The sequence below is a fragment of the Cydia splendana genome, unplaced genomic scaffold (genome assembly GCF_910591565.1).
Source record: "Cydia splendana unplaced genomic scaffold, ilCydSple1.2 scaffold_50_ctg1, whole genome shotgun sequence".
Lineage (NCBI taxonomy): Eukaryota > Metazoa > Arthropoda > Insecta > Lepidoptera > Tortricidae > Cydia > Cydia splendana.
This window is the reverse complement of record NW_026946893.1, coordinates 474,929-486,215: the sequence shown is the minus strand read 5'-3', so window position 1 is coordinate 486,215 and position 11,287 is coordinate 474,929. Positions and strand designations below refer to the sequence as shown.

Here is an 11,287-nt window from a genome sequence, read left to right as displayed (position 1 = left end):
TATGCTTAAAGTTGGTTTTTATCAACTTCATGTCTTCCCTTAGTAACTGAATCTCTGTTTTAGTACTCGAGTCATTTTTAATACTCTGTATCTCGGCCTTAAGATACTCTATGTCCTTTAATAGGCGGGAAACATCCACATGGTCAAAACCAACAGCCGGTAGACGGTCCAAGTTCTTGGCTACAAAAGTAGGCTGGATGTTAGGTTCCGACTCGCGCAGCAGCTTGATGACATCCTGTTGCATATGTATGTGTGCTCACGCACACACCCACCGCGCTAACTTACGAATACACGTCAGTACGCTAACAGCAAGCAGTTGTTTCACTTGTCTCAACCCCACGTATCTATCACTGGCGACGACTACCCACATAGCAAAAAAGATAAAATAACGGAAAATGTCTGGTGCTACGAGTACTTTCGGCTTATTGTCTTCGTTCGACCACACTACCCAGTCTTGGGACACGTACAAAGGACGTATTGCGCAGTGGTTCATCGCGAACGATATCGACGACACCAAAGATGCCGGGGGACAAAAGAGACGAGCGATCCTCCTTAGCGCACTCAGTGACGGCACGTACAAGCTCGCGGCGGACCTTGCGTTACCGAAGGAGCTGCAGACCGTGCCATACGAAGATATCGTCAAGCTGCTGGACGGCCACTTCACTCCGAAACGCTGTGGATTCGGCGAACGATACAAATTTTACGCGGCTACGCAGCAGTCGGGGGAGACATTTCCACAATGGGCGGCACGGTTGCGCGGGTTATCGGCGCACTGTGGTTTTAAAAATGTGGAAGAATCTCTTCGCGACAAGTTCGTCATGGGAATGTTATCCGGGCCGGAGAAGGAGAAGCTCTTTGCGCGGGACCTTACGGTGCTCACTCTCGCCAAGGCCGTGGAGGTGGCCGAAAGTGTACGGTGTGCGCGCGCGGGGGCAGCGGCCTCAGAAACGGTACAAACATCCCAGGCTCAGCTGTTCAAGGTGGAACAAACGCGACCGCGAGGAAGTACGCCCGGGAGTAGCGGCGGCGGTAACGGTAAAAAAGAGCAGTGTCAAGTGTGCGGTTACTATAATCACAAAACATTGCAGTGTCGTTTCGCGAAATCCAAGTGTAAAAAGTGCAATTCTACAGGGCATCTGAAAAAGATGTGTAAAAATGTAAATTTCATGGCAGTGAACGCTGTGGATGAGGGCGATGACGATGACTGTGAGTGCTATAAAGTTTTTAACATCCGTTCAAATAAAGGGGAACCGATGATTGAAACCGTTTTAATGTTAAACCGTCCAATAAATCTTGAAATAGATACCGGGGCAGCCGTATCTGCGTTGCATGTAAATACTTACAAAAAACATTTTAGCGATGTACCATTGTTAGCTACTAAGACTCGGCTAATCACATTTACTGGTGATAACATTCCATGTCTGGGGGCAGTGCGCCTACCCGTCACTTACGCAAACCAAACTCATTCACTTAAAGTTTATGTTGTGCGAAAGGCAGGCGCGGATGTCCTAGGTCGTGATTTTACTTCGCGTTTCAATTTAGAGCTCGCGGTAATTTCACCGGTTCGTTATTGTGGCCAAGACCATGAAACTGGCTATACATTAAAAGAATTGGAAAAACGTTACGCATCGGTATTTTCAGATGAATTAGGACGATTTAATAAATATAAAGTCAGTTTACAGTTAAAAGACAACGCTAAACCAGTGTTTATTCGCGCGAGACCAATAGCATTCGCCCTACGGGACAAGGTCGATAAGGAAATAGATCGATTATTATCATTAGGAGTTTTAAAACCGGTTGATCACTCGCAGTATGCGTCACCCATTGTGCCGGTGTTAAAACGTAACGGGGCGATAAGGATTGTGCTGATTATTCGACGGGCGTAAACAAACAGCTGGTGGTTGACCAGTACCCCTTACCTACTGTATCTGAACTTTTTGCAAAGTTATATGGCGGGAAACAGTTTACGAAATTAGACTTATCTAATGCGTATAACCAGTTTGAGTTAGATGAAAAGTCGCAGGAAATAACTTGTGTAAATACTCATCGCGGGTTGTTTACGTATACTCGCATGGTTTTCGGACTCTCATCGGCGCCCGCCGTGTTCCAGCGCGCCATGGAGTGTAGTCGCCAGGGTTTCTTCAAGCAGCAACACAGCCAGTTCGAGCGCTGGCAACACGAACGGCGTCAATACCTGTTCCGGTGACGTCACATCGTCGTTAATAAAAACCCTGACGCAGCCAACGGAGCTCTCTCTTGCCAACCAGCCGTCGAGTTGTAAAGAAGTATCACATTAAGTATTACTTGTCTTGATTAGGTATAGGTTTTATCTAGCTATTGTTGCCTTTAGCTTTGTGTATCCATTATTAATAGTAACGTAACTACATAAATTATGATCTAATGTGCTGAGGTTGCTTACACGTTGCATTTAATAAGATAATTAATTAATGATTAAATATAATACTTGGCTTTAGTATTTCCACCCTGTTTAGCTGTGGGTTATTATGATGTAATAAAGAATATAATTTGGTATTAATCTTGTGTTTCTTTTATCAGAAGTGTTCGAAATTACGCTCACAACATGCCACGTAATCGCAAGCGCAAGAGACCGAGACGACGAACAAGGGAGCTATCCACGACCTCCAGTTCCTCTTCGGAGAGCACAGCGTCACAGGATTCGTCATCATCCACAAGCAGCGATGACCATAGAAGAAAAAGGAGGAAGAAGAGTAAACGTAAACAACCGAAAACCGTGAGTCAAAGTGTTTTATTATCGTCAGTGATTCCGGAATTTGACCCCCTTGTTGACAATATCGATATGTGGCTTAACGTGGTTGATGCAAACGCTCGTGCTTTTGGGTGGGCTGACAACATGATAAAGTATCAAGCATTGCAAAAATTGCGAAATACCGCCAAAACGTGGTTGGATTCCTTGCAGAAAAATGATACTAGTTGGACCACGTGGGAGTGGAAGCAATGGCGTGACACTTTATCAGATACCTTCCAAATTAGTCGGAATATGTATGTCTTAATGAAACAGCTTATAGAAGCAAAGCCGGGACCAAATCAATCGTTATACGAATTCTTTTTCGAACAAAAGGGTAGGATAGATAAACTGCAGCTAGGGTTTAGAAGTAAAGACATTATCTCGATCATTGTTGGAACAATCGGTGATCCAAATATTACTACCGCGGCAGATGCAGGAAGCTTTAGGTATTGTGATGAGTTAGCGTCCTTTTTGCACAGCAAAGTGAATACGGTCCATGATAAACAAGCACCTGTAAGAAACTTTGTAGGTAGCAAATCAAATGTTCGACAATCACACGGGAGTCATTCTAGTAATGATAGGGCTGAAAGTAGCATTAAAACGGAGACGCCTGTAAATCATAATAATGCGCATAGTTCCAATTTAACTTGCTTTCGTTGCGGTGAGGTCGGTCACAAAAGAAATCTTTGCACGATTAGAGACAATGTCCGTTGCAACGTATGTAGCAAATCAGGTCACCTAGAAGCCGCTTGTAAATCAAAACCAAAACCGAAAATAGAAAAGGAATCGGAAGTAAAATTAATTACGGAGTGTAATTCTAAACAGAAGTTCTACAAACAGGTTTTTGTTAACAACGTTAAGAGCGAGGCATTTATTGACATGGGCAGCGAGTGCTCCTTAATGACACGTGAATTTGTAGAACAGAATCAGTTATCCGTGTTCCATTTGAACAGTCCCATTAATTTGGTAGGTTGGAACAACGACTCCGTAACCCAAGTGACTGAAGCTGTAGCAACCACTCTGAAAGTTGACTCTGTTGAACTGTTCATTACATTTTACGTAGTAGATACGGTGTTAGGGTGTAACATACTCATAGGTCGGAACTTTACTGAGGATAGGAGCATAATGTATTCCCGAGTAGGTGACGTGTTAACGTTTGAGCATGTTCAAGCATTGCAAGTAAATAAAATCGACACTAGCGTGATCAGTGACGTATCTCAGGAACATAAGTCGCTATTAAATAATATTTTAGAAAAATATCCTCAATGTTTTTCTCAGGACTTGGCCACTCTCGGCAAAACTTCTTGCGTTGAATTAGAGATAGAACTGACTTCAAGTAAACCGGTTTGCTCACGACCTTACAGAATGTCGGAATCCGAAAAAGTTATTATGCGCGAATTGACTGATGAACTATTAAATAACGGTATTATACGACATAGTTCTTCAGCGTATGCAAGTCCCGCTCTCCTCGTTGATAAAGCATCTGGATCTAAGCGTCTGTGCGTTGATTATCGACAGCTTAACAAAATTACCGTAAAAGAAAAGTACCCAATGCCCGTTATAGAGGATCTAATTGATCGCTTACAAGGTTGCAAATATTACACATCGCTTGACTTGAAAAGTGGATACCACCAAATTTGTGTTAAGGCAGAGGATATTCACAAAACTGGATTCGTGACCCCTGATGGACATTTTGAGTACGTTCGTGTCCCGTTCGGGGTTTGTAACGGGCCGTCCGTCTTTCAGAGGCTAATGAATACAGTTTTGGGGAATTTACGTTTCGGCAGAGTAGTTTGTTATATGGACGATTTGCTTATCGCCACCGAAACTTTAGAAGAGAATATAGCGTGTTTAGATGCGGTACTTGACCTTTTTTCAAAAAACGGGTTAACGGTAAATCTAGACAAATGCTCATTTTTCAAAAATGAAATTACGTTTTTGGGATATGTGATCTCTGAAAATGGGATTAGTCCCAGCCCCAAGAAGCTCAAAGCGGTGGCAGAGTATCCTACTCCAAAAACTGTGCATCAAGTGCGACAATTCGTAGGATTGATAAGTTACTTTCGCAAGTTTATTCATAACTGTGCATTATTATGCAAACCGTTAACCAGTTTGTTGAAAAAGGGGAGTACATGGAAATGGAATGACGAACATGAACAAGCGGTAACTAAGCTAAAACGAGCACTAATTAATAACGCTGTACTCAATATTTTCGACCCCAAGCTGCCGATAAATCTTTACACAGACGCCAGTAGGGACGGGATAGCATGTATTATGACTCAGTTAACCGACAAAGGCGAGAGACCTATACATTTCTATAGCCGTCAAACTACCAATGAAGAAAAAAAATATCATTCATTCGAGTTAGAACTTCTAGCTATAATAACAGGGTTACAAAAGTTTAGGCATTATTTAATAGGGACGTCCTTTAAAATCACGACGGATTGCAATGCTGTCAGGCATGCTTTAAGTAAGCAGGAGATTGTGCCTCGAATCAGTCGATGGGTGTTATATGCGCAAGAGTTCACATATGAGATAGTTCACAGAGCGGGTAGTCAAATGCAGCATGTGGACGCCCTCAGTAGAAATCCGGTTTGTGACAACGTCAAGGTTGAAACTGTTTTATCGTTAACGGAAGGTGATTGGTTGCTATCGGTTCAGCTGCAAGACCCCAGTATATGTAGCATTCGTGAAATTTTGTTGTCAGGCGAGGCCGACGCTAACAAACGTATATTTCAGGATTACGAATTATTAGGAAATAAAGTATATCGACGGACGGAGTATGGTAGACGTTGGCTTGTACCTAAGCGCTGTATTTGGAATGTGATACATGCTAATCATGATAACGTGGGCCATTTCGCTGTCGACAAGACAATAGAAAGAATTCGCGCAAAATATTGGTTTCCACACTTAAAGAGAACTGTATCAAAATATATTAAAAACTGCTTGAATTGCATATATTACAAAAACATTCACGGCAAAAAGCCAGGAAAATTGTATCCCATTCCCAAATACGCGAGACCATTTCATACATTACATGTAGATCATCTCGGACCCTTCATAAAAACGACACAAAAAAATTGCTATCTGTTAGTTCTCGTAGACGCGTTTACCAAATTTGTGTTTATAGCTGCGGTGAAAAATACTAAAAGTCAGTTAGTAATCAATGAACTACTAAAGTTATTTAAACAATTTGGAAATCCTAAACGCCTAATTTGTGATGCCGGGAGTGCATTTACATCGAAACTCTTTACACAATTTTGTAACGATAGGAATATTAGGCGACACGTTATCGCGACCGCTGTACCTAGATCGAACGGACAGGTGGAGCGATTTAATTTGACAATTCTAGAAGCTTTACGTAGTCTAGGAGCAGATACGGAAAATAACAAATGGGATCAACATGTGACTAGGATTCAGCAAGGTATCAACAGCACTATAAATAAAACCACAGCCGCAGTACCGAGTGAGGTCTTCTTTGGGTATAGAATTCGTATGGACAATGACGCAATCACTGACGATGACAACACTGAGCACCCGGTTGACGTTACCTCCTTGAGGCATATGGTCGATGCCAATATCAAAAAGGACGCCGAGAGACAAAAGGCTTCGTTTGACGCTAGACGGAAAGAGGCACCGCAGTATAAGATTGACGACTTGGTGGTCCTTAAAATTCCAAGTCATTCGAATGACGGCAACAGCACGAAGCTATTGCCGCTATACAAAGGGCCGTTCCAAGTTACAGCTGTATTAGGTCATGACCGCTATAAGGTGACAGACCTAAGAGGCGCCGAAAGGACCTCCAAACGCTACGATGGCATCGCTTGCGTCGAAAATATGAAGCCCTGGATACGCCTAGCAGATTAAATTGGTAATACCGGATGTAGTCGATAGAAAAACATAAAGGTAATTTTTTCATATGTACTTTATTATCACTGTTTACATATTTCATGAAGTTATATAATGTCGGTACCATACTTCAAACATTTGCATATTTCCTTTAGTTGTGCATATTACAAGTTCAAGAAATAATGTGTGTATTGTCATTGGGCTAATGCTGATGCTTCGAACATGTACATTGTGTATAAGGGAATGAGAACATGTGACAGATATCCGCGGTGAACACTGTTACATGGGGCTAAGGCGATACACAACGAAGTGATCGAGTGAGAACATCACAGAGTTAAGCCAATATACGCCCAAATCCCTCTGTACACAAACAACTGTTGTTGCATCTTAGCATGACTAATGAGATGCTTAAGTACTAATATGTTGTGTTGTCATGTTCACAGCTCCACCATCAGCCCATAACGGGAGTCGAGACGATCCCGAGGGCAGGACAGCCGGATGTAGTCGCCAGGGTTTCTTCAAGCAGCAACACAGCCAGTTCGAGCGCTGGCAACACGAACGGCGTCAATACCTGTTCCGGTGACGTCACATCGTCGTTAATAAAAACCCTGACGCAGCCAACGGAGCTCTCTCTTGCCAACCAGCCGTCGAGTTGTAAAGAAGTATCACATTAAGTATTACTTGTCTTGATTAGGTATAGGTTTTATCTAGCTATTGTTGCCTTTAGCTTTGTGTATCCATTATTAATAGTAACGTAACTACATAAATTATGATCTAATGTGCTGAGGTTGCTTACACGTTGCATTTAATAAGATAATTAATTAATGATTAAATATAATACTTGGCTTTAGTATTTCCACCCTGTTTAGCTGTGGGTTATTATGATGTAATAAAGAATATAATTTGGTATTAATCTTGTGTTTCTTTTAGGAGGGGGTCCTGGCGGGGGTCCCGGGCACGCTGTGCCTACTCGATGACGTGCTCGTCACGGGCGAAAACACTGAGCAGCACCTTACCAGGCTGAACGAGGTACTTAAAAGGTTACAAGACGCCGGCCTCACGTTACAAAAAGAGAAGTGCGAATTTTTTAAAGATGAAGTAAATTACTTAGGATACGTGATAGACAAGCATGGCTTACATAAATCACCGCTTAAAGTCAAAGCCATGGTAGACGCTCCTGTACCGCAAAATGAAAAACAGTTACAATCTTTTTTAGGATTAGTAAATTACTATAGGAGTTTCGTGCCGAATGCGTCGGCCATACTGAGTCCGTTATATGACTTGTTAAAAAAAGGGGTAAAATGGTGCTGGACACAAGAGCATGATAAAGCATTTGTGGCTATTAAACAATGTTTAGCATCTGAACAAGTGTTGGCGCATTTTAACCCTGCGGCCGACATAGTGCTGACAGTTGATGCTGGACCTTGTGGCTTAGGTGCCATTTTATGTCTGATGGTACCGAGCGGCCTATTTCGTTCGCATCGCGCACCCTTAATGCTGCGGAGAAGCGTTACTCACAGCTTCAAAAAGAAGCTACTAGCATTATATTCGGAATACGCAGGTACCACCAGTACTTATATGGCAGGGCGATACCGTTCACCCTTCGTACGGATCACAAGCCCTTGTTGTCGATTTTTGGGCCCTACCGTGGCATACCGGAAGTGTCAGCAAACAGGCTTCAACGTTATGCAATGTTTTTAAGCGGTTACAATTATAAAATCGAATATGTACGAAGCGCGGATAACAATGCAGATTTCTTATCTCGAGCCTGTCTTCCCGGCCCGGCGGGGGCGCGGGGGGCGGCCACGCGCAGCGCAAACGCCACAACTGATATTCCCGATCGAGCCTCGTACATTAATTTTGTTGTGGATGGTAATTTACCGGTGACAGTAACCGAGTTGCGCGAGCAGACGGAGAGGGATACTGTTTTGCAAAAAGTGATCCATTTCATTTTAAACGGTTGGCCTAAAAAGGTATCAGACGAGGCCCTGAAACCGTATTATTTATGTCGGTTACAGCTTTCTTATGAAAACGGTTGCGTCATGAGAGGTCACAAAGTGGTTGTTCCAGCGAAATTACAAAATATAATTTTAGCGGAAGTGCACCAATCCCATTTAGGCATTGTAAAAACAAAAGCTGAAGTTCGGTCTAGGTTTTGGTTTCCGGGAGTAGACGCGGCATTAGAAAGGTTGATAAGTGCGTGCACCATATGTATTCAACAACGCCCCTCCCCCGCGCGTGCGCCGCTCGCGCAATGGGAGTACCCGCCGTGCGCGTTCCACAGGATACACTGTGATTTTTTAGGACCTATTAACGGAAGCTCATATTTAGTAATAGTAGATGCATATACTAAATGGGTAGAAGTATATAATATGAAAACCACTATTTCATCTTTAGCGACTATAGAAAAAATTTGTGAATTCATGTCACGGTTTGGAATTCCACATATATTGGTAACCGACAATGGTACGTCGTTCACGTCGCGCGAGTTTGAGGCTTTTTGTATGTTAAACGGCATTTCACATGTTACATCACCGGCATATAACCCGGCTAGCAACGGACAGGCGGAATCCTACGTTAAAATAATTAAAAAGGGCATTAAAACCAGTTTACTGAGTGGCAATGGGGTACAGGATTCGTGGAAACGACTATTAAAATACATATTTGATTACAGAAATTCTGTACACACTACAACGGGGGTTTCGCCTGCTCAGTTGGTATATGGACGGAAGTTAAGGACTCGGTTAGATTTAATTAACCCTATAATACCGTCACCCTCATCCCCGGCGCTCGCTGATACAGTACGAAAAAATTAGTGTTTGCAGAATAAACCTTCAATGTTCCGTAAGGGGCAATGTCGAAAAGCCGGACCCGTACGGGATGAGGCAAAGGCGCATAGCGCAAAGGTTGCTGCACCAGCACTTAGTGGGCCTGTCCCTGACAGGAACGCGAGAGTAGGTAGCGGTAAGGTTTGGCGGTCCGCGAGGACGGAGGACGCGCACGGCGCGAAAGGCAGAGGCCATGGTGGAGCAGGCCACTCCAAAGGTACCACTCGCGCCGAGCAAGTTCCCCCAGGGGGACCGACTAGCGCAGGTGCCGGAGGAGTAGGCAGCGGAACGATGGCCTACTGCAAGAGGCAAACGGGAGCACCGCTTCCAAATCCTGCTGGCGTTGCTCCGGGCGCCCTCGACAGCGCGGCCATGCCTAAGGGCGTGGACGTGCAGTCGGGTGGAGGAGCCGCTAAATCCAGGAGGCAGAAGAGGCGTGCGAAGGCGCGACTTAGAACGGACGCGGAATCGGTGGCCGGACCCTCCACAAGTGGAGCGGGAAGGCCACAGAATAAGAGGCCACTGGGGGCCAGTGGCGACTCATCTCTGCTCGCTGGTGACTCCAAGAGAGCGAAGGTAGGGGGATCGTTCGCGGAAGTCACGGCGAGCGAGAAGATGGCCATCGTCCCAGTGGCCTTTCCTGCCGAGAAAGTGGTGCAGGAGCATATGCCGGCCATCGTAGGAGCTCTGCTACGATCTCTTGACGAGGCCGAAGAACCAATGCCCGACATCACACTCGGCAATCTCGTGGGGGGCGCGCTCAACGTCACCTGCAAGGGGAGGGAATCCGCGGCATGGCTCAGCACGGTAATCGGAGGTGGAGAGATTGCCGGGCTGCGCCTGAAGGTCGTGAGTGCCAAAGATCTGCCGAAACCGGTCAAGATGGCCTGGAGAACGGTGGTCGATGGCACTCAGGACATGGCGAGAGCCCTCAGGGTGCTGCAGAGGAGGAACCCTAGGCTGCGCACGAGCGAGTGGAAGGTAGTCGACACCGTGGGGTCGGGGCCGAGCACCAGGCGAATCGTACTGATGGACCGGGTGTCGGCCGCCGTCATCAAGGAGGCCGACTACGTTCTGCACACAGGGCTCGACACCAGCCACTTCAAGCTTCTGGAGGAAGCGCGGGAGCAGGGGCCTGGGGGGGCTGAGGTCGAGCCGTGTAGGGAGGGGGGAGAGGGGGGGGAGGTAGCCCAGAAGGCTACGGTCGCTGTGGCGACAGGGGGGGCCCCGGAACGGGAGGCGCCACCAGCCGGTGACGCACCTGTGGAGGTGGCGGAGGATCAGTCGGAGGAGGCCGGGGGCATGGTGCAGCTAGGAGAGGACCATGCTGGACCGCGCATGTCTCGAGCATCGTCACCGATTTCATCGATGGCGGGCTCAGAGGACCTGCGTGGTCTGGCGGAACTCTACCTGGAGGGTACCATGTCACCCATGTCCTTCGACGACACGGTCCAGGAGGTGGCTGCTGATCTCAGCACCACCAAACAATAAACGCCGCAATGGAGGGCTTAAGGTGCGTACAGATTAATCTCCAGCACAATAAAGCAGCCACTGCCCTTCTGGCTAAGCTGTTAAAAAGCGATAAATTCGATATTGCTCTTATTCAAGAACCATACATTTACAAAGGCGAGATAAGAGGCTTAAACGGTACTGGCGGGACATTGTTATATGTTTGTCCTGAGAGTACTATGAGGACATGTATCTATGTTAAAAATGGCATTGACGCTCTGCTTCTACATGCTTTCTGTTCCAGGGATCTGACTACGGTCAAGATCCAAAACAAGGGGGGGGGTAAGGCACTAATCATCTCATCAGCCTACCTTCCCTACGAGGCAGCGGATCC

At 45.6% G+C, this 11,287-nt stretch overlaps 1 long non-coding RNA gene and 1 pseudogene across 1 annotated transcript; both read left to right on the top strand.

Moving 5' to 3' along the window:
* Positions 1–233: 233 nt before the first annotated feature.
* LOC134805724 (uncharacterized protein K02A2.6-like) lies at positions 234–9,432 on the top strand (annotated as a pseudogene).
* On the top strand, positions 5,636–7,290 carry LOC134805737 (uncharacterized). Its single transcript, XR_010146381.1, has 2 exons — positions 5,636–6,673; positions 7,060–7,290. It is a non-coding gene; the product is annotated as an uncharacterized LOC134805737 (long non-coding RNA).
* Positions 9,433–11,287: the final 1,855 nt, after the last annotated feature.